Source organism: Macaca thibetana, chromosome 2 (assembly GCF_024542745.1).
Source record: "Macaca thibetana thibetana isolate TM-01 chromosome 2, ASM2454274v1, whole genome shotgun sequence".
NCBI classification, from domain to species: Eukaryota; Metazoa; Chordata; class Mammalia; order Primates; family Cercopithecidae; genus Macaca; species Macaca thibetana.
The window spans coordinates 159,572,844-159,599,636 of record NC_065579.1 but is presented as its reverse complement, the minus strand read 5'-3'; the positions used below and the strand labels follow the sequence as shown (position 1 = coordinate 159,599,636).

Here is a 26,793-nt window from a genome sequence, read left to right as displayed (position 1 = left end):
ATTCACCATTACATCTGTAGTTTTTACCTAGCACAGTACATGATGTGTGGTAAATATGCCTTAAATATTGGCTAAACGAATGTTGCATGAATTGTGTTAGCCTGCATTATTGATTATTAAGAAAATTCATACTGCATAAAAAATTAAGGAATCTCATTTGTAAACAAGTTATTTCCAATATTTAAAGGACTAATCTTCCAATCTATTTTCTTGTACTTTTTCTACCTAGTTTTCCTCTTAATCAGTACAAACTTAAAATATGAGAATTTGAGTCTCAAATGGTAACACCAGGTTAGAAAGCCTGGTTAGTTTGGCCCCACAGTGGACAAGAGTGAGTCATCCAAATCCTACTTGTTAACAGATACTCGGTATGGGAAAAGCTGATACACAGAGTTCATTGAAAGAGTTCTGCAGTTCCTAACCAAGTATGTGGTTCTTATATTTTCTCTAAAAAACTTCCTCTAACTATAGTTCCTGAGACAGATACCTCCACTATTTTATTCTTTTGCGGCATATATGACAGTTTAAATTATTGGTGTGATTATTGGCTTATGGGTTTATTATCTCTTTCTTTCCCACTAGATTGCATACTCCATAGAGGCCACACTACTTTATTCACTACTCTCTACCCAGGGTCTAGTTTAGTGCCTGACACACAGTCAACACTTAATAGTATTTGTCAGATGTATAAGACAAATATGACTTCAAAAATATAAGCAGTAAATTTAGAACAGGAGCTTTCAATCAAAAGAGACTATAAAAGTAGGCAGCTAACAACTACCCCTAAAAGGTGTTTTCATTTCAACTCTGTGGAAGCCTTGATGATGTAGAAAATCTTGTATTGTAAATTCTATTCAATCAAAGGCAAGGTAGAAAAACTTCAAAAGCAATTCTAGGTAGGATGAAGGTATAATATCTAGAAAAAGCAATGGAATCACAACAGCAACCACTTTCAATTAGAAGTTTTGGGTTTGAAGTAAAGCTTACTAGGTATGTGTCCTAGGTAAACTTACACACCATCTTTAATATTCAGCTTAATCATATTTAAAATAAGGGGATTTTATATAATATTTTTATATTACATAAAAATATAAAAATATATATTATATTTTTATATTACATAAAATTTTATGTTTTTATGATGACTTAATGGGATTATATGTATACAAGTAGCAATTAGCATTATTTATGGCATTTAGGAGAAGGGGCTCAATATCAATTAGTTCCTTTACCTTGACCAGTCAGTGTCTGCACCAAGATCGAGTTATAACTTCATCAAGTAACCAGGATAGTACATTTTAGGTAGGAAAACATAGATGAAATAAGGGCTTAAATGCAGAAAAAAAGTAAGTAGGTATTAGAGTTAATAAATTAAAAAAACATGTGTAAGACAGAGTAGCAAGGATTTCACAGCAGTTAGAAATGGAAAAAGATTTCAACATGATACAAAAACTGCCAAGAAATCTATTAGCTTTTCCCTTAGGTGACGTCGTCTTTCCCTCATATAAATAAAATAATTGCTACTATTATAGTTGGAGAAAAATCAACTGAAATGTACATTAAACACATATTAGAGATTTAACATTCTTCACATCATTTCACATGCTGAAAACTCAACCTTTGTAAATATAGCCATGAACCTTATTATTTACTATAATAAAGTAACAGGATATCCTTTTCTATGTACTACTTGCAGAAGTATAAAAGGCAAATGTGTTCTCGCTTTTTAGGTACAATTACAAGGCAGCAGAATGTAGAGTTAGGCCAATTCTTTGCATTTTGTGCTCATCAGACAGGGGCTACCAACCCTGGAAGAAAAACCTGGTACCAAAAATACTTCACTGGAAATTCTATTTTCATACTTAGTTGCTTTCATTATTCTTACTAATTTGGTCAAACTTACATCAGCTCCCTCATTAAAATTGTTTTCTGTCTAAATCATTATCTTTTCTGTGTACGTATACGTGTGTATGTGTATTATTTGGTCAATATTCAGATAGAACAAGTCTGAGATGCACTGCATATCAAAAGCAATCACCCTATCCCCATACTTCTCAGGGAATATCTACCTGGTACCAATAAGCTCATCAAGAGTTCATTTGAATTCATACCCTTTGTCAATCACAGCTGATAAACTATGATTTTAATAGTCTATGTTCCCATCGTCTTCATGAGGGCTAGAATCTGGCTTATTTTCTTTCTTTTGTGTCATCACCACCAAGTTCAGGACAAGGCACACAATATACAACCATTGGATACTTCATTCATTTATTCTAAAATGTTTATTGAGTACTTACTGTGACAGGCATTGTCCCAAGTGGTGGTGATTTAGGAATGAACAAAATAGATGGAAATTTCTGATCTCATGGGGATTATATTTGTTGCGGATCCCTGATAATCAATATATAGAATGACAGACAATTATCTGTGCTAAGGAATTAAAATAAAGCAGGGAAAGGGGAAAGTAAATGATGGGATTGGGAGTTGAGGTTGAAATTTTAGGTAGGGGGACCAGCAAGGAAATTATGGAAAGATCACATTCAAGTGAAGACCCAAAAGAAATGAAGGAGGGAGTTAGCCAGAAATGCCTTAGAGAAAAGGCATTCAAGTCAAAGGAATAGGAACGAGTTTCCTTTAAAATGCCAGGCTATATTCACATAGAAATGTTTTTATTAAAATATAAAGGTATAGGAAAGGCATTCAAGTCAAAGAAATAGGAAAGAGTTTTCTTTAAAATGTCAGGCTATATTCACACAGAAATGTTTCTATTAAAATATAAAGGTCCTAGAGAAACATTTCTGTGTGAATACATAAACACCATATACATAAAAGTTTTAAAATGTTTTATAAGAAAGGAATTTAGAAATCAAAAAGATAGAGCTAGGGTATTTGGCATTACTATGATTCTACCACAAGCCCCCATGGGAATTATTCAACTTAGTAATAACCTGAGAAATTTAGGGGTAGAAATAAAGTTTGCAATAACTGTAACCACTGAGAATGGTAACCTACTAATATATCTGGAATACCTAGAAGAAACGAATCCACTTTAGCAGGACACCTTCAACAACTCAGGTCACGTGGGAGTCTCACAGAGAAAGCAAAGACCAGTGAAAAAGAGTTCATATATCAAAAATATCAAACCCGAAGAAAGATTCATTCATAAATGAGTCAGCAGATGAAAAACTGTAAATGAAATATAAGCATTAAGTTCAAAATAGGGCACAGTCTCAGGGAACTAATCTAAGGGCCAAAAAAAAAAAAAAAAAAAAAAAGAAACTATGAAAAAGGCAGATTTGATAAAAATACAGAGATTTATAGAAATAAAATTGTCATTAAAATTAATATCTGAAGTGAGAATGCATCATATTAAATGGAGCTAAAGGACGGATTACTGAACTGAAAGATAATTCCAAGGAATTTACCCAACACAAAACAGAGATAGAAAATATTTTTTAAAAAAGATTAGGAGATATAAAGGACAAAATAAAAAACTCTCACACATTGCTAATAAGTATTTGAAAATAAAAAAATAAAGACAAAAAGGCAATATCTGAAATGATGATGAATTTTTTCCAGAACTGATAAAACCTCAGATAACTGTAAAACAGCATCAAGTAGGTCCTTCAGGGAATATTCCAGAAGAAGGCATTGTTATAGGAGATGACAGCTCCATGCATGTTATTATGCCAGAAGACCTTCCAGTGGGACAAGATGTAGAGGTGGAGGACAGTGATATTGATGATCCTGACCCTGTGTAGACCTTGGCTAATGTGCACATTTTTGTTAGTTTTTAGCAAAGTTTAAAAAGTAAAAAAAAAAAAAAAAAATTAAATGGAAAAAATATAGAATACAGATGTATGGAAAAAGTATTTTGTACAGCTATACAACGTATGTGAGCTTCAGGCTAAGTGTTATTACAAAAAATTCAAAAAGTTAAAAAATATGTTTTAAAGTAAAACACTTGACAGTAAGCTAGGGTTAATTTATTAATGAAAAAATATAAAACTTTTATAAATTTAGTGTAGCGTAAGTGTCCAGTGTTTATAAAGTCTACAGTAGCATACAGTAATGTCCTAGGCCTTCACATTCATTAACCACTCACTCACTAACTTGCTCAGAGCAACTTCCAGTCTTGCAAGCTCCATTCACTGTATTAATGATAACTTAGGAGCAAAAGACTATACCATACAGCATAGGTGTATAATAGGCCATACCATCCACGTTTACCTAAGTACACTCTGTGAGGCCCACACAATGATGAAATCACCTAACAATGCATTTCTCAGAATGTATCCCTGTCATTATGAGATGCATGACTACATACCAAAACTCATGCGATGCAGCTAAACAGTTTTAGGGAGCAAAGTACAACTTTAAGTTAATATGCTAAAAAGACAAGACAAGACTAAAACTATGAAGAAATTAGAAAAGTTACAAAAAAGTAAAACCAAAAAATGTGAAAGCTGAAACATAACAATAATACCGAGCATAAGGGAAATGAAAAACAAAAATGTAAAGACAGTCAACAAAATTAAATGTTGCTTTTTTTTTAATGACTAATAAAGTAGAAAAATCTCTGGGAATTTTTATTATAAAAAAGAAGAGTTAAACACAATGAAAAAGAAAAAACAAATCTATTTGGACATTTAAAATGATTACTGAATACTATGAAATACTTTATGCTAATTTGACTTAAATATTCAAGTTATTTTACAAGTGAGATAATATCAACAATTTTGTAGAAAAATATAACTTGCCTGAGAAGAACTAGAAACTCTGATTCGACAATTATAAATAAAGATATCCGATATATGGTTAGAAATTTATATAAACACACACATGCACACACACACACATATTACCAGGCCCAAATACATTTAAATATAAAATGTAATACACATTAAAACTCTGTTGAGGTCTATGTCATAAAAATTGGACCACAGAAAACAGGAAAGCACCTCAACTCTTGTAGAAGGCCCTTGAACACTGATATCAAATCCAGATAAAGGCATTATGAGAAAGAAAAATTATTTACAATGGTTAGGATTTAGAAGAGGTACAAGCTAGCCAAAAGAAACTCAGAAAAAGAAAAGTAACAATAGCTATTACTTATTTAGCTACTACTAAGTGTTTGGTAAGAGTTTTGCATATATTATTTAATTTGTATATCAGCCATATAAGTAGTTTTATTTTCTTTATTATCACAATTGTATAAAGAAATAAAAGAATGCTCAAAGAAAATAAATGGACTCAAAGTCATAAAATTAACAAGCAGCAGTGGTTGATAGAGACTCTAAAGCCCATGTACTTAAATACTACCTTCCACTACTGACTCACTCATCTTTCTTAATTATGTTCATATAGGATATTATGCTGTCTCCCTAACACTTACCAATTTTAAATAAAGTATAATTTTTGGTTTTTAGCAGCTTTGCTATGATGTTTCCAAGTATTGTTTCCTTCAAATTTATTGTATTTAGAGTTCACTAAGCTTCATGTCTTTCACAAAATTTGGGAATTTTTAATCTTTCTTCTTAAAGTCTTTAAATATTTTCTCTGTCCTATTCTTGTTCTTCAATACCCTACATGAGAGAATAGGCAGTCCCTCAGACATATACCGTCACAGCAATAATAATTTTCTAGCTATCCAAGAAAAAAAAGTGCCATAGTTGAAACTTTGGGACTTAAGTAGGGGGTTGTGAACACTAGTGACACCCAAGACCTAAGAAGGCCATTTTGAGAGGGTAGAATCAAGCCCACATGACAGACTTGCCAATGATGGTCCCAGCTCCAGACTTGGAAACGGCTCCATCCTCCTGCTATCAAAAACATCTACAAAGGGGCCTGGAAGAAGTCATGCACACTAATGCCTCAGGTGACACTCATTTGTCTTAGCTGAGGATCATAAAAGGGAGCTGCCACTTAGTTCCAGTTCCTCTTGGATGCTCTCTCAGAGCAGTCCTGCCAGCGCAGGGAAAAATAATTCAAAATAATCATTTTCAATAAGTCCAATGAGATGTAGAAAACACAAATAAACCACAAAATATAATTAGGAAAACAATTCATTAAAAAATTAGTTTAGTTTAAATATTATATTCCGTTAAAAAAAAAAGGACCAAACAGATATCCTATAGCTGAAAAGTACGAAGACAGAAGTGAAAAATTCAATACAGGGCTTCAACAGCAGACTCAATCATACAGAAACAGAATTGGTGAACATGATGACAGGTAATTTAAAATTACCCACCTAGAGGAACAAAAACAAGAAAAAGACTGAAAAAGAGTGATGAAAGTATGAGGAACCAATGGGACAATACCACGTGTACAAACATATGAATTAGGAATTCCCAGAGAAGAAAGACAGAGTAAGAGGACAAAAACTAATATAAAGAAATATTAGCAGAAAAGTTTCCAAATTCTGGGAGGCATATGGACATTCAGATTCAAGCAGCATAAAGGCTTCCAACAACGCTCTAAGACATACTATAACCAAATTGTCAAAAGTGAAAGACAGAGAGCGATCTTGAAAGTAGTGAAAGAAAAGAGCCTTGTCCCATGTAAGTAAACATCCAAAAGACTATCAGTGGATTTCTCAACAAAAACCTTGTAAGCCAGGAGGGAATGGAATAATAGATTCAAAATGCTAAAAGAAAAACACCTGCCAAATAAAAACAGTATATCCACAAAAGCTGTCTTTCAAAAATGAAGGAGGGATAATGACATAACCAGACAAAGGAAAACTGAGGGAGGTCATCATCACAAGACTTAAAAGAAATGCTAAAGAAAGCTCTTGGAGTGGAAATAAAAGGATACTAGATGATAAAATAAAATTATGTGAAACAATAAAACTTACTGGTAAAAATAAATATATAGCCAAATTCAGAATACTCTAATACTGAAATGGTGGTATGCACATCACTTTTTAATTGGGTTATTTATCTCTTTATTATTTGTTATTAGGTATATTTTTTAACTTTTTATTTTAATATTTTTGGATACATAGTAAGTATATATATTTATGGGGTATATGAGATATTTTGATATAGGCATATAATGCCTAATAATCACATAAAGGCAAACGGAGTATCCATCACCTCAAGCATTTATGCTTTGTGTTACAAACAATCCAACTATACTCTTTTAGTTATTTTAAAATACGCAATTAAATTATATTTGACTAGTCACGCTGTTGGGTGACTTTCTAGCTATCGTTTTGTACTCTTTAACCATCCCCACTTATCCAGCTCCTACTCCCCATTACCCTTCCCAACCTCTGGTAACTGTCATTCATTCTACTCTCTATCTCTGTGGGCTCAATTGTTTTAATTTTTAGCTCCCAGAAATATGTGACAAGTTTGTCTTTCTGTGCCTGGTCTGTTGTTACAAATGACAGAACCTCATTCTTTTTTATGGCTGAATAGTACTCCATTGCATATATGGGCCATACTTTCTTTATTCATTCTTCTGTTAATGGACACTTAGGTTGCTACCAAATCTTAGCTATTGTAACTTGTGCTGCAATAAACATGAAAGTGCATATATATCTTCAATAAACTGATTTCCTTTGTTTTGAGTATGTATCTAGCAGTCAGATTGCTGAACCATATGGTAGATCTGTTTTTAGTTTTCTGAAGAACCTCCTGGCTGTTCTCCATAGTACCTATACTCATTTACATTTCCACCAACAGTGTACCAAGATTCTCTTTTCTCCATATCCTCAACATCATCCATTATTGCTTGTCTTTTGGATGCAAGTCATTTTAATGGGGGTTATATGATATCTCAATGTAATTTTGATTTGCATTTCTCTGATGATCAATGATGTTGAGCACTTTTTCATATACCAGTTTATGATTTGTGTGTCTTCTTGTGGGAAAAGTCTATTCAAATCTTTTTCCTATTTTGTATTTGCATTATTGGATTATTTTGTATATAGTTGTCTGAACTCCTTATATATTCTGGTTGTTAATCACTGTCAGATGGATAGTTCGCAAACAGTTTCTCTCATTCTGTGGGTTGTCTCTTCACTTTGTTGATGGTTTCCTTTGCTGTGCAGAAGCTTTTTAGTTTGATGTGATCCCATATGTCCATTTTTGCTTTGGCTGCTTACGCTTATGGAGTATTAATCAAGAAATATTTGCCCAGTCAAATGTCTTGGAAAGTTTCCTCGGTGTTTTTTTCTTTTCCCCCCAGCATTTTCATAGTTTGAGGTATTAGACTTAAGTCTTTAATTCACGTTGACTTGATTTTTGTGTATAATGAGAGAGAAGGGTCTAGTTTCAGTCTTCTGCATATGGGAACTCAGTTTTCCCAGCACCATTTATTGATGAGACTGCCCTTTCCCCAATGTATGTTCTTGCCACCTGTGTTGAAAATGAGTTCACTGTAAATGTATGAATTTGCTTCTGGGTTCTCTATTTTGTTCCATTGCTATATGTACTGTTTGTATGCCAGTACCATGCTCTTTTGGTTACTATAGCCCTGTAGTATAATTTGAACTCAGGTGATATTCCTAGTTTTGTTCTTTTTGCTCAGGATCGCTTTGGCTATTTGGGTCTTTTGTGGTTTGCCACAAATTTTATAATTGTATTTTCTATTTCTGTGAAGAATGTAATCGGTATTTTGATAGAGATTACATTGAATCTGTAGACTGCTTTGGGTAGTATGGGCATTTTAACAATATTGATTCTTCCAATCCATGAACATGGAATATCTTTCCATTTTTTTGTGTGTCCCTTTCAATGTCTTGCAACAATCTTTTATAGTTTTTATTGTAGAGATCTTTCTCTTCTTCAGTTATTTCCTAGGTATTTAATTTTATCTGTAACTACTATAAATTGAATTACTTTTTAAATTTCTTTTTCAGATTTTCACTATTGGCACATAAAAATGTTACTGATTTTTGTATGTTGATTTTGTATGCTGCAAATTTACTGAATTTATTGATCAGTTCTAATAGTTTTCTGGTGAAGTCTTCAAATATAAGATCATCTCGTCTGCCAACAAGGAAAATTGGACTTATTGCTTTCCAATTTGGATGAACATTATTTCTTTCTCTTCTCTAATTGTACTAGCTACGACTTCTAGTACTATGTTGAATAACAGTGATGAAAGTGAGCATCCTTGTCATGTTCCAGATCTTAGGGTAAAGACTTTCAGTTTTTCCCCACTCAGCACAATACTAGCTGTGGGTCTGTTGTATGTGGCATTTATTATGTTGAGATACGTTACTTTTATACCCAGTTTTTTGAGAGTTATTTTTTTAATCATGAGGGGATATTGAATCTTAACAAATGTTTTTTTCCAGCATCATTTGAAACAATCGTATGGTTCTTGTCCTTCAATCAGTTGATATGCGGTATTATATTGATTGATTTGCATGTGCTGAATAATCCTTGAGGTCTGGGATAAATCCCACTTGGTCATGATGATCTTTTTAATGTGTTGTTGAATTTGGGTTACTAGCATTTTGTTGTGGATTTTTACATCAGTGTTCATCAGGGATAGGGGCCTGTGTTTTTCTTTTTTCTTTTTTCTTTTTTTTTTTTTTTAATGTGTCTTTGGTTTTGCTATCAGGATGATACTGGCCTCACAGAAGGTGGTCACATTCCCTCCTCTTCTATTTTTCAGAATAGATTGAGTAGAATTGGCATTAGTTCTTTAAATGTTTGGTAAAATTCAGCAGTAAAGCCATCAGGTCCCAGGGTTTCCTTTGCTGAAGGACTTTTTATTACAACTACCATCTCATTACTTGTTACTGGTCTGTGCTGGTATTGGAATCGTGGTTCAATCCTGGTAGGTTGTATATGTCTAGGAATTTGTTCATTTTTTTCTAGGTTTTCCAAGTTATTTACATGTATTAATAGTTGCTTATAGTAGCTTCTAAAGGTCTCTTGAATTTTTGCAGTATCAATTGTAAGGTAACATTTTTCAATTTTGATTTTATTTATTTGGGTTTTCTATCTTTTTTTCTTAGTCTTGCTAAATGTCTGTCGAGTTTATCTTTTCAAAAAACCAACTTTTTATTTCATTGTTCTTTTGTATTATTTTCTTCATTTCCATTGCATTTATTTCGGCACTGATCTTTATTATTTCTTTTCTTCTACTGATTTTGGGTTTGGTTTGCTCTTGCTTCTCTAGTTCTCTAAGATGAATTGTTGGGTTTTTTTATTGAAAGTTTTTCTACTCTCTTGATGTAGGCACTTATCACTATAAACTTTCCTCTTAGTTTTGATATGTTCTGCTTCCATTATCATTTATTTCAAAAAACTTTTAAAATTTCCTTCATAATTTCTTAATTGACCAACTGATCATTCAGGAGTATACTGTTTAATCTCCATATATCTGTATAGTTTCCACAATTCTTCATTATTAATTTCTAGTTTTATTTCATGGTGATCAGAGAAGATATTTGATATTATTTCAAATTTTTGAATATTTTAAGGCTTATTTTGTAGTCTTAGGTATGATCTATCCTTGAGAATGATCCATGTGCTAAGGAGAAAAATGTGTGTTTTGCAGCCATTGGATGAAATGTTCTGTAAATATATATTAGGTCCATTCAGTCTATAGTGTGGATTAAGTCCAATGTTTCTTTGCTGATTCTCTGTATGGATGATCTGTTCATTGCTGAAAGTGGGATGTTGAAGTTTTCAGCTATTATTGTACTGGGGTCTATCTCTCTATTTAGCTCTGATAATATTTGCTTTATATATCTGGGTGCTTCAGTGCTGGGTGTATATTTACTTACAGTTGTTATATCCTTTTGCTAAATTGACCCCTTTATAATTATATAGTGACCTTCTTTATCTCTTCTTATAGTTTTAGTCTTGAAATCTGTACTGTATGATATCAGTATATTTCAAGTATACTTACAAATATGATTACATTATTATAATGTTGTTTTTCTATGTACATAATATGTACAAGTGCTAGTACTTTTATGCAATAATATTATTACCTTTACTGCGAGTTTTGTACCTTCAGATGATTTCTTTTTGCTCATTAACATCCCTTCCTTTCTAATTGAGGTACTCCCTTTAGCATTTCTTGTAGAACAGGTCTGATATTGATGAACTTCCTCAGCTTTTATTTGTCTGGGTAAGTCTTTATTTCTCCCTCATGTATGAAGGATATTTTCACCAGGTATATTATCATAGGGTAAGAGTTTATTCCTTCAGCACTTTAAATATGTCATGCTACTTTTCCCCGGGCTGTAAGGTTTCCACTGAAAAGTCTGATGCTAAATGCTCTGCTGTATGTTATTTGTTTCTTTTCTCTTTCTGGTTTTAGGGTTCTTTCCTTATATTTGCTTTTGGGAATTTGACTATTAAATGCTTTGAGATAGTCTTCTTTAGATTAAATGTGCTTGGTGTTCTTTAACCTTCTTTGTGCTTGAATAATTATATCTTTCTCTAGGTTTGTGAAGTTCTCTGATATTGTCCTCAGAACAAACTGTCTACCTCTCTCTCTCTTTGCCTCAATTTTAAGACAAATAACTGTTGCCCTTTTGAGTATCTTGTAGACATGCTTCATTCTTTTTTATTCTGTCCTTCTGTCTCCTAAATATGTTTTCAAACAGCCCATCTTCAAGCTCACTAATTCTTTCTTGTTTGATCAATTCTCCTGTTAAGAGGTTGCTGCATTTTTCAGTGTGTCAACTTCATTTTTCACCTTCAGAATTTCTGCTTGATTCTTAAAAATTGTGTCAATCTATTTGTTAAATTCATCTGATAGGATTCAAATTCCTTCTCTATGTTATCTTGAATTTTACTGAGTTTCCTCAATAATTCTGTCTAAAAGGTCACATTATCTCTGTCTCTCTGAGATTGATCCTTGGTGCCTTATTTAGATTGCTTGATGAGGTCATGTTTTCCTGGATGGTCTTGATGCTTGTGGATGTCCGTTAATGTCTAGACATTGAAGAAGTAGGTATTTATTGTATTCTTGGTGGTCTGGACTTGTTTGTACCCATTCTTCTTGGGAAGGTGTTCTAGGTATGCTAAGGGACTTGTTTATTGTGACTAAATTTTTGGTCAATGCAGCTATGTCTACAATGGGGGCACTCCAGGGTCAGTTACACTGAGGATCTTACAGACTCATAGAATTACCACATTGGTGGCCTTGTACAAGATCTGGAAGAATTCTCTGGATTACTAGGCAGAGACTTTTGTTCTCTTCCATTACTTTCTCCCAAACAGAGTCTCTGTGTGTGTGTGTGCTTAGCTACCTGGTGCTGAGCTGGGGGAGACATAATACAAGTTCCCCTGTGGCCATCACCACTGAGACTTTGCTGGGTCTGACCTGAGGCCAGCACAGCACTGGATCTTGCAGAAGGCCCGCTATAATCACTATTTGGCTGCTACCTACATTCACTCAAGGCCCTGGGGTTCTACAGTTATCGGTTACCAATACCAGCCAGGCCTGTGTCCTTTTTTGCATGGCACCGAATTCCCCCAGCCCCAGATGGTTCCAGAGGTTCCCTCTAAGATTCAGGGCCTGGAGTAAGAACCTTTAAGAATCTACTTGGTGCTCTATTCTACTGCAGCTGAGCTGGCACCCAAGCCACAAGACAAGTCTTTTCCACAAGCATAGAAGTCTCTTCCCTTGGACACCACTGCCACAGGCCCATGGGGAGTACTAACAATGTTCATTCAAGACCCAAAGGTTCTTCAGTCAGCTTGTGGTGAATGCTGCCAGGCCTGGGACTCATGCAGGTGGTGAGCTCCCCTCTAGCCTAGGGAAAGTCCCAAAATGCCATTCAAGAACCAAGTCCTGGATTCGGGGACCCCAAGAGCCCACTTCCTGCTCTACAACACTATGGCCAAGCTAGTATCTAAGCTGCCAGACAAAGTCCCCTTTTCTCTCCCATCTGTTTTTCTCAAGCAGAAGTAGTGTCTCCCTGTAGCGACCACAGCTGGGAATGTGCTGGATCACACCTGAAGCCAGCATGTTTCAGAGTCTCACTCAATGCCCATGACAGGTACTGCCTGGATATTGCTGCTGATTAGGCAAGGCCCAGAGGCTCTTTAGTCAGCAGGTGATGAATCCTGCCAGGGCTGAGTCCTTCTCTTCAAGGCAGCACATTCCATTCTAGCCCAGGGTATGTCTAGAAATGTTATCTGGGAGCTAGTGCCTAAAATGGGTGCTTCAAGACTCTACTTTGTGCCCTATCCTACTGTGGCTGAGTGGGATCCAAGTTGCAAGACAAAGTCCTGTTTACTCTTCACTCCTCTCCTCAAGTAGAAGAAAGGAGTCTCTTTCAGAGCTACCAGTTGCATTGCTTGGGGTGAGAGGAGGGGTGGTAGAAGCCCTCCCTTGGCTACCATGTCTGGTGTCTCACTAGGTCATATGACCCTCACATCCACTGACTCCAAGCCTAGCAGAGCACTAGGACTTGCCTAGGAGTTGCAGTCCTTGTGGCTCAGACTGCCTTAAAGTTTATTTAGGACCCCAGAGAATTTTAGCTCATAGTGGTGAAGTTTGTGGATTCCTGAGTTCCAACCACTGGGATGGACAATTTCTCTCCTGTAAATCACTTTTAAGTCTAGTATAAAAGATAAAATACAAAAAGTATCAAAAACAACTACAGCTAGAATATTTATTAATGGATACACAATATAAAAATGTATAAAATGTTATATAAATAAAGGGGGGGGCTGGGGAAAAGCAAAGTATAGAGGTTTTGTATGCAATGGAAATTAAGTTATCAGTTTAAATTTGATGGTTGTCACTATAAGATGTGTTATATATGCCTCAAGGTAACCACAAGGAAAAAACTTCTAGTAGACACAAAAAACATGAATCAAAGCAAAAATTCAATAAAATACAAAAGAAGACAGCAAGATTGGAAGAAAGAAACAAAAGAACTACAAAACAGGCCAGGCGTGGTAGCGCGCGCCTGTAATCCCAGCACTTTGGGAGGCCAAGGTGAATGCAATATGAGGTCAAGAGTTCGAGACCATCCTGGCCAAGATGGTGAAACCCTGTCTCTACTAAAAATACAAAATTAGCCAGGCGCAGTGGCAGGCGCCTATAATCCCAGCTACTTGGGAGGCTGAGGCAGGAGAATCGCTTGAATCTGGAAGGTGGAGGTTGCAGTGAGCCAAGATCGTGCCATTGCACTCCAGCCTGGGTAACAGAGTAAGACTCCATCTCAAAAAAAAAAAAAAAAGAACTACAAAACAGTCAGAATTTGTCAGTAATTATTTTAAATGTTAATGGATTAAATTCTCCAATCAAAATACAAAGACTGGCTCAACAGAAAAAAAATATGTAAAATCCAACAATATGCTGTCTATAAGAGGTTCACTTTAGCCAAAAGGATACATACCCAAAAAGTGAAGACATGAGAAAAGATAATCCATTCAAATGATAACCAAAGGAGAAAAGGAGTGGCTATAGTTAACATCAGACAAAATAGACTCAGTCAAAATCTATCAGAAGACATAAAGAGGGTCATTAAATGATAATAAAGTGGTCAATTCATTAAGAGGATATAAAAAATTGCACATAATACATGCACTCAACATTAGAGAATCTAAATATATACATTAAATGTTAACAGAAGGGGAAAATAGACAGCAGTACAATAATATTAAAAGATTTCAATATCCCACTTTCAAAAATGGATAGATCATATAGACAGCAAATCACTAGGGAAACAGTGGTCTTTAAAAGTACTACAGACCAAATAGACCTAACAGACATATATAGAACACTCCATCTAACAGCAGTAGAATATACATTTTTCTCAAGTGCACATGGAACAGTCTCCAAATAGATCAGATGTTGGGCCACAGAACAAATCTTAACAAATTTAGAAAAAACTAAAATTATCTCAAGTATCTTTTCTGACTACAATATAAAATTAGAAATCAATAAAAGAAGAAATTAAAAATGAAAAAATAAAAGTGAAAAAAATCACAAATATGTGGCATTAAATAATACACTCCTTAATAGCCAACGTGTAAAAGAAGAAATCAAAACCAAAATCCTGAATTTCTTTAAACAAATGAAAATGGGCACACAACAAGAGGGAAGTACATAACAATGAATACCTACATTAATAAAAGAAGAAAAATCTCAAACGACTTAACTTCACACCTCAAAAATTAAAAAAAGAGCAAACTAAGTGCACAAAGTCATCAGCAATAAGGCTATATTAAAAATTAGACCAGAAATAAATGAAATAGAAAATAGAAAAATAATAGAAAAGATCAGTAAACCTAAGAGTTCGTTTTTTTGAAGATAGATAACTCTTTAGCTAGATTACCCAAGAAAAAAAAGAAAGAAGACTCAAATTTAAAATTTTGTAATGGAAAATGGATACATTAAAATGACAGAACAGAAACACATGGAATTATAAAAAGACTATATTGAACAATTATATTCCAACAGATTAGATAGCTTAGTAAAAAATAAGTTCCTAGAAACATACAAGATGCCAAGACTGCATCATAAAAAATAAAATTCTGAATAGATCAATAGCAAGTAAGGAGATTGAATCAGTAATAAAATGTGCTCCCATCAAAGAAAAGCCCAGGACTAAATGTCTTATTTTTTGAGACAAAGTCTTGCTCTGTCACCCAGGCTGCAGTGCCATAGTGTCCTTGGCTCACGGCAACCTCCATCTCCCGAGTTCAAGTGATTCTCCTGCCTCAGCTTCCCAAGTAGCTGGGATTACAGGCACCCACCACTACACCCGGTTAGTTTTTGTATTTTTAGTAGAGATGGGGTTTCACTGTGTTGGCAAGGCTGGTCTTGACCTCCAGAATTCAAGTGATCTGCTTATCTAGGCCTCCCAGATTGCTGGGCTTACAGGCGTGAGCCACCGTGCCTGGCAAAAGAACTAGATGTCTTGATGAACAGATTCTACCAAGCTTTAAAAAATTAATGCCCATCCCTCTCAAACAGTTCCAAAATGTTTACAAGAATGACACACTCCCTAACTCATGTCAAGGCCAGCACTGCCCTCATACCAAAGCTGGACAAGAGTACTACAAGAAAAGAAAATTACAGAGCACTATCTCAGATGAATATAGATACAAAAGTCTTCAACAAAATACCACCAAATCAAATTCAATAGCACACTAAAAGGATCATACACCATGATCAGGTGGGATTTATCCCTGGGATGCAAGGATGATTCAACATACACAAATCAATAAATGTGATACATCATATTAACAAAATGAAGGATAAAAATCATATGACGATCATCTTAACAGTGTGGAAAAAGTGCTTGACAAAAATTAATGCTTTCTTGATAAAAAGCCTCAAAAAATTTGGTACAGAAGGAATTTTAAATAATAAAGATCATATATGATAATCCCATAGATAACATCATACTCAGTGGTGAAAAGCTGAAAGCATTTCCTCTAAGATTGGGAATGAGAACACATACTCACTCTCACTATTTCTATTAAACATAGTATTGGAACTCTTAGCCAGAGCAATTAGGCAAGAAAAAAATGGGAAAGGAAGAAGTTAAATTGTCTCTGTTTATAGATGACATAATCTTTTTTTTTTTTTTTTTTTTAATTTATTTATTATTATTATACTTTAAGTTGTAGGGTACATGTGCATAACGTGCAGGTTTGTTACATATGTATACTTGTGCCATGTTGCTGTGCTGCACCCATCAACTCGTCATTTACATCAGGTATAACTCCCAATGCAATCCCTCCCCCCCCCTCCCCCCTCCCCATGATAGGCCCCGGTGTGTGATGTTCCCCTTCCTGAGTCCGAGTGATCTCATTGTTCAGTTCCCACCTATGAGTGAGAACATGCGGTGTTTGGTTTTCTGTTCTTGTGATAGTTTGCTAAGAATGATGGATTCCAGCTGCATCCAAGTCCCTACAAAGGACTCAAACTCATCCTTTTTTATGGCTGCATAGTATTCCATGGTGTATATGTGCCACATTTTCTTAATCCAATCTGTCACTGATGGACATTTGGGTTGATTCCAAGTCTTTGCTATTGTGAATAGTGCTGCAATAAACATACGTGTGCATGTGTCTTTATAGCAGCATAATTTATAATCCTTTGGGTATATACCCAGTAATGGGATGGCTGCGTCATATGGTACATCTAGTTCTAGATCCTTGAGGAATCGCCATACTGTTTTCCATAATGGTTGAACTAGTTTACAATCCCACCAACAGTGTAAAAGTGTTCCTATTTCTCCACATCCTCTCCAGCACCTGTTGTTTCCTGACTTTTTAATGATTGCCATTCTAACTGGTGTGAGATGGTATCTCATGGTGGTTTTGATTTGCATTTCTCTGATGGCCAGTGATGATGAGCATTTTTTCATGTGTCTGTTGGCTGTATGAATGTCTTCTTTTGAGAAATGTCTGTTCATGATGACATAATCTTATATGTAGAAAAACCCTAAAGACTCCAGGGGAAAAAAAAAAAAAAAAAAAAACTTTTAAAACTGATATATGAACCCAATAGTTTCAGGATAGAATGTAAACATACAAAAAGCAGTTGCAGTTCCATATATTAACAAAGAACTCTCTAAGAAATTAAGAAAACTATCCATCTTAGTCTGTGGGCATTGCTATAAAAGAATACCTAAGGTTGGGTAATTTATAAAGAGAAAAAAATTATTTGGCTCATAGCTTTTCTGGCTGTACAAGAAGCATGGCACCAGCTCCTGGTGAGAGCTCAGGCTGCTTCCACTCATGGCAGAAGGTAAAGTGAAGCCAGTGTGTGGAGATTACAAGGCAAGAGAGAAAGAAGAGGCAGCTGACAGGCTCTTTTTAACAATCAGCTCTCATGGGAACCAATAGAGCAAGAAATCACTCAATACATCAAGGAGGACACCAAACCACTTATGAGGAAACTACCTCCCCTTAGGCCTGACCGCTAACACTGGGATCAAATTTCAACATGAGGTGTGTGGGGACAGATATCCAAATTATAAAACAATTCCACTTACAATAGTATCAAATACAATCAAATACTAAGAAATAAATTTAACCAAGTTGATGAAGGATTTATACACCGAAAACTCTAAGACACTGATGAAAGAAACTGAGGACAAAAACAAGTGTAAAAATATTGCATGTTCGTGAATTGAAAGAACTGCTGTTTTTAAAATGCCCATGCTACCTAAAGCATTTTCAGATTCAATGCAATCTATCAATATTAAAATGATATTTTTTACAGAAATAGACAAAATTCTGAAATTTGTTAGCCACAAAAGATCACAGACAGCCGTAGCAATCTTGAAAAGGAACAAAGCTGGAGGCATCACACTCCGTGATTTCAATTTGTCTTATGAAGCTATAGTAATCAAAATAGTTTGGTACTGGCATAAAAACAGACACGTAGGTCAATGGAATAGAATAGAAAGCCCAGAAATAAATGCACACATCTATGGTTAACTAATCTTTGGCAAGGGCTCCAACTATACACCATAAGGAAAGGAAATTCTCTTCAATAAGTGGTTTTTGGGAAACTGGATACTCAAATACAAAAGAATAAAACTGGATCCTTGTCTTGCATTGTACACAAAAATTAACTCAAAATGAATTAAAGATTTAAATGTAAGATACAAAACTGTAAAACAAAGCTTCTTGACACTGGTTTTGGCAAAGAGTTTTTGGATATTGACATGAAAAGCACAGGTAACAAAAGCAAAAATTAAAAAAGTAGTAACTACAACAAACTAAAAACCTTTTGCACAGCAAAGGAAACAAAAACTGAGAAGGCAACCTACTGAATGGGAGAAAATATTTGCAACTATATATCTGATGAAGAGTTGATATTCAAAATGTATGTAGAACTCACACAACTCAATGGCAAAAAAAAAAAATAACAATAACTCAATTTAAAAATGAGAAAAAGGCCTGAATAGACATTTTCCCAAAGAAGGCATCAAACAAATGGGCAAGAAGTATATTAAAAAGTGCTCAACATCAATAATCATCAGGGAAATGTACATCAAAACTACAGTGAGATATCACGTCATGCCTGTCAGAAGGGCTAAGAGATAAATATCTGCAAGAATGTGGAGAAAAGAAAACACTTGTCCACCGTAGGTGGGAATGTAAATTGGTTTTGCCATTATGGAGAATAGTATGGAGTTTCCTAAAAAAATTCAAAATAGAATAATCATATGATCCAGCAAGCCCACTTCTGGGTTTATATCCAAAGGAAATGAAATCAGTGTCTTTAAGAGATATCTGTACCCTCATACTTATTGCAGCATTATTCATAATATCCAAAAGATGGAAACTACCTAAGTATCCATCAATGGGTAAATTGGATAAATGAATAAAGAAAATGTGGTACATATACACAATGAAATATTATTCTGCTATAAAAAAACAAACAAACCTGTCATTTTCAACAACATGGATTAATCTGTAAGACATTATACTAAGTAAAATAAGCAAGATATAGAAAGGCAAATAGTCTGTGATCTCGCTTATATAAAATCATATACAAAGGTGAATCTCATTGCAACAGAAAGAGTGATGATTGCCAGGGAATGGTGGTGGAGAAAATAAGGAGACGTTGATTCAAGGGTGCAACCTTTCAGTTATAAGTTGAACAAGTTCCAGGGATCTAATGTACAGAATGGGTGGTGAAGAATGTGTGAATTAATTTGATTGTGATAATCACTAAGAAATGTATGCATAAAAAATCACAATGCACACTTTCACTATATACAACCTTTGTCAATTAAATATTTTTAAGTAAAAAATAAATAAAATTGTACTTCTGGTTTCTGAGATTCTGCTTATTTTTTATCCACTCTTTTTTCTCACTCCTTTTTAGATTAAACCCCTCCTCCATTATACTGTTAATCCTACTAATTTATTTATTTAATATAATACACTTCTCTGTTTTAAAATTTCTTTTTTTTTTTTTTTTTTGATATGGAGTCTCATTCTGTCGCCAGGCTAGAGTGCACTGGCACCGTCTCGACTCACTGCAACCTCTGCCTCCTGGGTTCAAGCAATTCTCCTGCCTCAGCCTCCCGAGTAGCTGGGACTACAGGTGCCCGCCACCACACCCGGCTAATTTTTGTATTTTTAGTAGAGGTGGGGTTTCACCACGTTAGCCAGGATGGTCTCAATCTCTTGACTTTGTGATCCACTCCCTCGGCCTCCCAAAGTGCTGAGATTACAGGTGTGAGTCACCGCGCCTGAGCCATCTGGTTCTTTTAATAATTTCTTATTTCTCTGCTGAGATTTCCTATCTTTTTGTTCATTTCAACCATATTCCCTTTCATCTCTTAAAGCGCAGTTTTAATACCTGCTTTAATTTTCTTGCCTAGTAATTCCAACATGTGGGTGATTTTAAGATTGCCATCTGTTGATTTTCTTTATCCTTAAGAAAGGGTAACATTTTACTGGGTTGAAGTAATTATGGGATTTTTTGTTTGCTTGTTTTTGTTTTGTTTTGTTTTAAGATGGAGTCTCACTCTGTTGCCAGGCTGCAGTGCAGTGGCACGATCTTGGTTCACTGCAACCTCTGCCTCCCGGGTTCACACAACTCTCCTGCCTCAGCCTCCCGAGTAGCTGGAACTAAAGGTGCCCGCCACCACATCCGGCTAAATTTTTGTATTTTTAGTAGAGACATGGTTTCACCATGTTAGTCAGGATGGTCTCGATCTCCTGACCTCGTGATCCACCCACTTTGGCCTCCCAAAGTGCTGGGATTACAGGCGTGAGCCATCGCACCGAGCCAATTATGGGTTTTAACTTAGACATTGTCAATGTTAATTGTGGATACTCCAGATAGTGTCACATTGAGCCAAAGAGTGCTACTATCTTTGTTTTCACGGGACATTAATTTGGCTAATCTCATATTGAAAAATCTGTGCTTTTTGGATTTCAGTTTGGATTGATTTCAGTCTGCCCTGTGCATGTGCAGTTCAGGGGTCAGCCAAAGACTTAAGCCAGAATTTATACACACAATTTCTCATCTCTGTCTCTTTACTTTCCTATGTTCTTCCTCATTCTCTGACATCCCTGTTCCTTCCCAGAGTTCCTATAGCCTACAGAGAAAGCAATGGGCTTTCTCTTGGAGTTTAATTGTCCCATGTTGCCACTACAATTGGAGACGCCCTCAGAAAAAGCCTTAGAAATGTGAAACTCACTTCACCTCATGACATTGGCTTAATACAAAGTTTGAACCTATTTTGAACTATTTCTCTAGTCTCATCCATTCTCCAAAACCTTTAAATAGCTGTATTGTGTTTTGTTATGCTTTGCTTTTATTTTTTGTTTTTGTTCAGAGTTTATAGCTACTATTTGCAGGCCGGTTGTTTGACTGGATGTTTATTTCTCCACACAAGAAGCAAAATTCTTGTATCATTATTAATCCTGAGAACAGAAGGTTACAGAGAAAAAGACAACAGAAGACTCTAAAAAAAGTACCAAGAGATACAAATAAAACTTGAATAAAAAAAAAACCGAGAAACATGTCCCTGGCTTCTGGGAGAGGGCTGAACAAAGGCAGATGAAGAGGCAATAACGTAGGTAATAAGTACATTTACAGAAATATGTACCATCAAATAGGTAAGAATGCAAGCAAAATTTATATATAACAGAAAGTTTTGGAAGTAGAAAAAATGTTAGTAAATAGTTCGTATTGTCTAACAATCTGTCACCCAGGCTGGAGTGCAGTGACACGATCATAGCTCACTGCAGTTTCAAACACTAGCCTCCTGAGTAGCTGGGACTACAGGCATATACCACCACACGTGGCTAATTTTCTATTTTGTTTTTTGTAGACACAGGGTCTCACTATGTTGCCCAGACTGGTCTTGAACTTCTGGGGGATCAATCAATCCTCCCTGCTTGGCCTCCCAAAGTGCTGGGATTACAGTGTGAAAGGAAAATAAATCTTGGGGTCCAAAATCACTACGCTAAAGGGAAAACTCAAGCTGGGAACTGCTTAGGGCAAACCTGCCTCCCATTCTATTCAAAGTCATCCCTCTGCTCGCTAAGATAAATGCATATCTCATTGCCTCTTTGGCAAGGCTAATCAGAAACTCAAGAATGCAACCATTTGTCTCTAATCTACCATTGGCCTGGAAGCCCCCTCCCACTTGGAGTTGTCCTGCTTTTGCTTCGAGTTGTCCTGCCTTTACGAACCAAACCAGTGTTCATCTTACATATGTTGATTGATGTCTCATGCCTGCCTAAAATGTGTAAAACCAAGCTATGCTCCGACCATCTTGGGCACATGTTATCACGACCTCCTGAGACTGTGTCACCGGCAGGCTTCCTTAACTTTGACAAAATAAACTTCCTAAATTGACCGAGACCTGTCTCAGATTTTTGCAACAGGCATGAGCCACCATGCCTGGCCTCAAAAGTTTCAAAACCAACACTCTTCATCAGATCCCAGAACCAAAGAAGGAAAAAACAATTGAAGAATTTATGTCCGCAGTTATGCCAAGATTTACACTAACGCATACCACATCTCAAAGATTGAGGAACTCTCTCAAGAACTGGCAATAATTAAGTTCCCAACCAAATTATATTTTCTAAATTAAAAATAAGCACACACCCAAATATAAAATTTTTTAAAAACCCTGAAGCTAAAGCACATTCACGTTATAGAAAAAGTGGAGTCCATATCTCTCTATTTTATAAATGCATTTTCAGACTTGATGCATTATAGGACATGGTAACCTCAAACAGCAAGGAAAAAATCTTATTTAAAACTCAGTAAGAATATAATCTCTGCAAGAAATCTATAATTTTAAACAATTTCATTAAATTGTTTTCTCCTTTGGTATACCCCTGCATGTAACACTATTAGGTTATAGTGAAAAACACCCTCAATTAACTATCAAAAAGTATGGTTCCACCATTAAGCAACTATGAGACTTTGGACAGGTCCCTTCACCTATCTAGGCTTCAGTTTACTCATGTGACATGTGAGGCTAGAACAGATGGTTTCTGCTTTCCAGATGCAAAATTCTAAAACTACATAACCTTATTTCTAGGCTCTTCAATAATTGAAAGATTCTTGTACAATTTCTAAAAAATAGATTTGGCAAATTCCTCAGATCTCAGGCCCAAAGAAAATATTTCAGGAGAGATATATTATGCCTTTCACACAAGTGCAAAAAAATTAAAAATGTAGACTCCCACATACAATCTCAAGCAAATCATCAACTGACATCTGATGCTGTCTTATCTACAGAGATAAGAAGCTTGTTTACATCTGTACTTCAGGTGAGTGTGATAATTTTGTGAATGGTATGTTAAAAATAATTTCAAATTTGAGGATTAAGCAATGAGAAATGTGCTGTAAATTTCAAGAAAAAGATGGTGCAATATTGTTTAGGATTCTGAGAACTTTAGATCTATCTTCTTATAAAAACTTCTGCTTAGAAACAAAGAAATAAACAAAAACCAGGATAAACAATACAATGCTCTTTCCAACTTGCTGGAAGTACATTCACTCAGAAAAACATTTATTAAGCACCTAATTGGTACAAGGTGTACTGTCCTCTATGAGACACACACACACATAGAAAATAATTTTGTATCTGCTTTAGTGAGTTTGTAATATGCCAGAATAAATACATGCTAAAAGGCATATATACATAAATAATATAATGCATTGCAGTAAGAGGTAAGAGGTAAGTACTATGATAGAGGGACACAGAAAGTCCTGCGCCTCAGGTTTTACTCCCTGCAGGGCACTAAGCTATTTTGAATCAAACTGCAGGAGGTGGCCAACCACACAGCATGCAGTGCATCAGTACTATCCAGGGAAGAAAAGACTACTACATGGTTAAGAGAGCCTGAAAAAACAGAAGCAGAGAGGTGGACCTAGAAAACTAGCAAGTCAGTTGAAGGTTAGTATGTGCCTACCTGGAAAATAGGGTCCAATTACTGGGCAGAAGGCTAGTATCACCCAAGGGTGATTCTGTGCAACTGGGGGAGGTGAGAAAGGAGAGAAAGGAACTGAGTATTCTGTTGTGGGAAGAAGGGTATTCCAAGATGACAACACACCAAGAGCATAACCATAGATGAGGGAATTCTGAATTTCTTCTAGTTTCCCATCTCATGATCATGTCAATATAAAAGGAAATTACCACAAAATGTAATAATTTCTACTAGTCTACAGATTCTGGCAGGCTAAATTAAACCTGAAGATAAACACAAAATTATATTCCAGTTCCTACTTACAACTTCTGTCACATAAAGGGGTACTTACATAGTTCATATGTGCAAACTGAGTTGCATCCTTTCTAAATCGTTTTATTTAAATGTGAAATGTTTGGAATTGGGTATCACTGGTCTTCATTTTGTTTTGAAAAGGCAATATGAATGAATTAATCTATAATCATGCTAATAACAAAATAAGAATTTTAACTCCTTCCTTTGAAATGAAAAGACACATCCTTTAGCCAAGAGCTTCCAAGTTTAATTTACAATTCACAAAAATCTACAAACATAAATTACATAGTAGAAGTTTCCCTTATTCTTACTTGAATATAACTCTAATCATTTGAATATCAGTTTTAACAAAATGAATAAGAGTACAACAGAGTTCAGATGAAGCTCGTTTCTTGCCAAAATCCGTATGAATGCCAAATACCTTCCAAGCACAAATAAATCCTGCCCTCCATTTAAACAAACAAATAAACAAACAACAAACAAAACACCACATTTCCTAAGATTGGGCAATCACTACTAAGTGACTACTAAGTAGTGACTAAGAGCTAAGGGAAACGGAGTGAACTTTAGGTCACCAGGGCATCCTACACTGAAAAACATGTGCTGCGCTTCTTCAGAAACAAGCTACAACAGCAGAAAGACAAGGTACCTTATATCTTGTTTATAAATCTTACTTTATAAAGGAGAAAAAAGAATGGAAGAAAGGGAAATCATATTCCGTTATATCCTATTTTGTGCTAGGCACTTAGACAACGTTTTATCATTTAATTGAAACTTGAGTTGAATCGTTAGCAGGAGCAGAGAGCGGAACCCAGAGAGCCCTGAGCAGCTCCATCAGCGCCCCCGGCCTAGTTACCCTCACCTCAGAAGGAGTCACAATCCTGCAGCCAGCAGGTCACCATCACAGCAACCACAACTCTGAGCAAAGATGCCCAGGCAGCCAACCCCAAGCCGGCACCCCTTGCAGAGGCGCAGGTAAGGGCGACCTCACAGGCGGCGCCTGCTGGTGGGGATAAGATCATTGCAAGGAAGATTTGGGGAACAGTAAAATGGTTCAGTGTAAGAAAGAAACGGTTTCATCTATGGGAATGGCACCAACGAAGATGCAGTTGTACAGCAGAATGCCATACAGAAGAATAACCCCAGAAAGTACCTTAGCAGTGTAGGACACGGAAAGACTGTGGAGTTTGATGATGTTGCAGCAGAAAAGGGTGCAGAGGCAGCAAATGTTACAGGCTCCTGTGGAGTCCAGTTCATAGCAGTATATAATGCAGCTGACCGTAACCATCATAGACGCTCTCCATGTGGTCCTCAAGCAATTACCAGCAGAATTACCAGAATAGTGAGAGTGGAGAAAAGAATGAGGGATGGGAGAGTGCTCCTTTAGGCTCGGCCCAACAATGACGGCCCAGCTGCAGGCGAAGGTTCCCGCCTTACTACACGCGGAGACCCTACGGAAATCGACCACCATATTCTAACCCTCCCTTGCAGGGAGCAGCGACAGAGGGTGCTATCAACCGGGGTGCAAAAGCACAAGGTAGGCCAGTGAGGCAGGATATGTGTATGGTTTATAGACCATGATTCTTCAGGGAACCTTCTCGCCAAAGCCATCCTAGAGAGGAGGGCAGTGAAGAGGGTAAAGAAAATCAAGATGAGACCCAGTATCAACAGAAACCTCAACATTGGTGCTGCTAAAACCCCAGTTATCTATGTAGACGCCCAGAAAACCCTAAACCACAACATGGCAAAGAGACAACAGCAGCCGGTCCAACAGTCAAGAATTCTGTGCCCGAAGCAGAAGAAGGTTGAGTAAATGCCCGTCTACCATCTCCACCATCATCCAGTTTAGTCATCCAACAAGAAGAAATGAATATGAAATTACAGCAATAAGGAATGCAGGAAAGATTGGGGCTGAAGACCTTAAGTGCTTGCGTGCCTGCTTTTTGCCCACTGATCAGATAACCAGAACTACCTGCATTATCTATGAAGTATGGGGTTTTTAAAATTATTTTTACCTAAAGACATGTCTTTTTGGTAATAACAAAAGTTGTTGTTGTTGTTGTTGTTGTTGTTTGTTTGGTTCGTTTTTCTCAACATGCCTTTAAAAGCTCTGAAATTGGTTCATATGTTCTCAGGTTGAGATTTTTAAGCACTTCATTTTTAATTTGTAATAAAAGTTTACAACTTGATTTTTCAAAAATGTCAACCAACTGCAAGCATCCATTAATAAAAGTCTTAAATAATAATAAAAAAATTTAAATTAAATCAAATGGGATTTTAACACCATATAATACAAAAAAGAAGTGAGGTTCGAAAATTCCAAGTTCCTTTTGTGATGCCACGTGTCACCTAACTGGTAGCACAACTTGATTGCAATCTGACTCTGAAGCTTTTCTTCATTCCCAGACATCTTATTTTTTTTGAAGTCCTAGATTTTTAAAGTATAAATTTTTTTAGGAATAAAGCTCTGGTAGGCAGGAAATTCTGCTGAAGCTGTTTCTGGGCAACTTGACTTTGCCAGGGCCTTTGCACTGATTGTGTTAATGGCCGCCTCCTCTCCAGATCTAGGGTTATGGATCACCTGTAACCACCTGTAACCTGTACAACAAGCTGAAGGAGTATT

At 36.0% G+C, this 26,793-nt stretch overlaps 1 protein-coding gene and 1 pseudogene across 24 annotated transcripts in view; one reads left to right on the top strand and one right to left on the bottom strand.

The window, feature by feature from the left end:
• Positions 1–26,793, bottom strand: part of ZBTB20 (zinc finger and BTB domain containing 20) — an 811,121-nt gene that overhangs the window by 572,642 nt on the left and 211,686 nt on the right. For 3 of the 24 annotated variants that reach the window (XM_050781939.1, XM_050781934.1, XM_050781933.1), the window contains exon 3: positions 23,862–23,924. The exons of the other annotated variants lie outside the window; for them this stretch is intronic. The gene's annotated coding sequence lies outside the window, so the exon portion shown is untranslated. The remainder of the gene's footprint in view (positions 1–23,861; positions 23,925–26,793) is intronic. 24 annotated transcript variants of the gene reach the window in all.
• Positions 2,922–25,979, top strand: LOC126949015 (Y-box-binding protein 1-like; annotated as a pseudogene).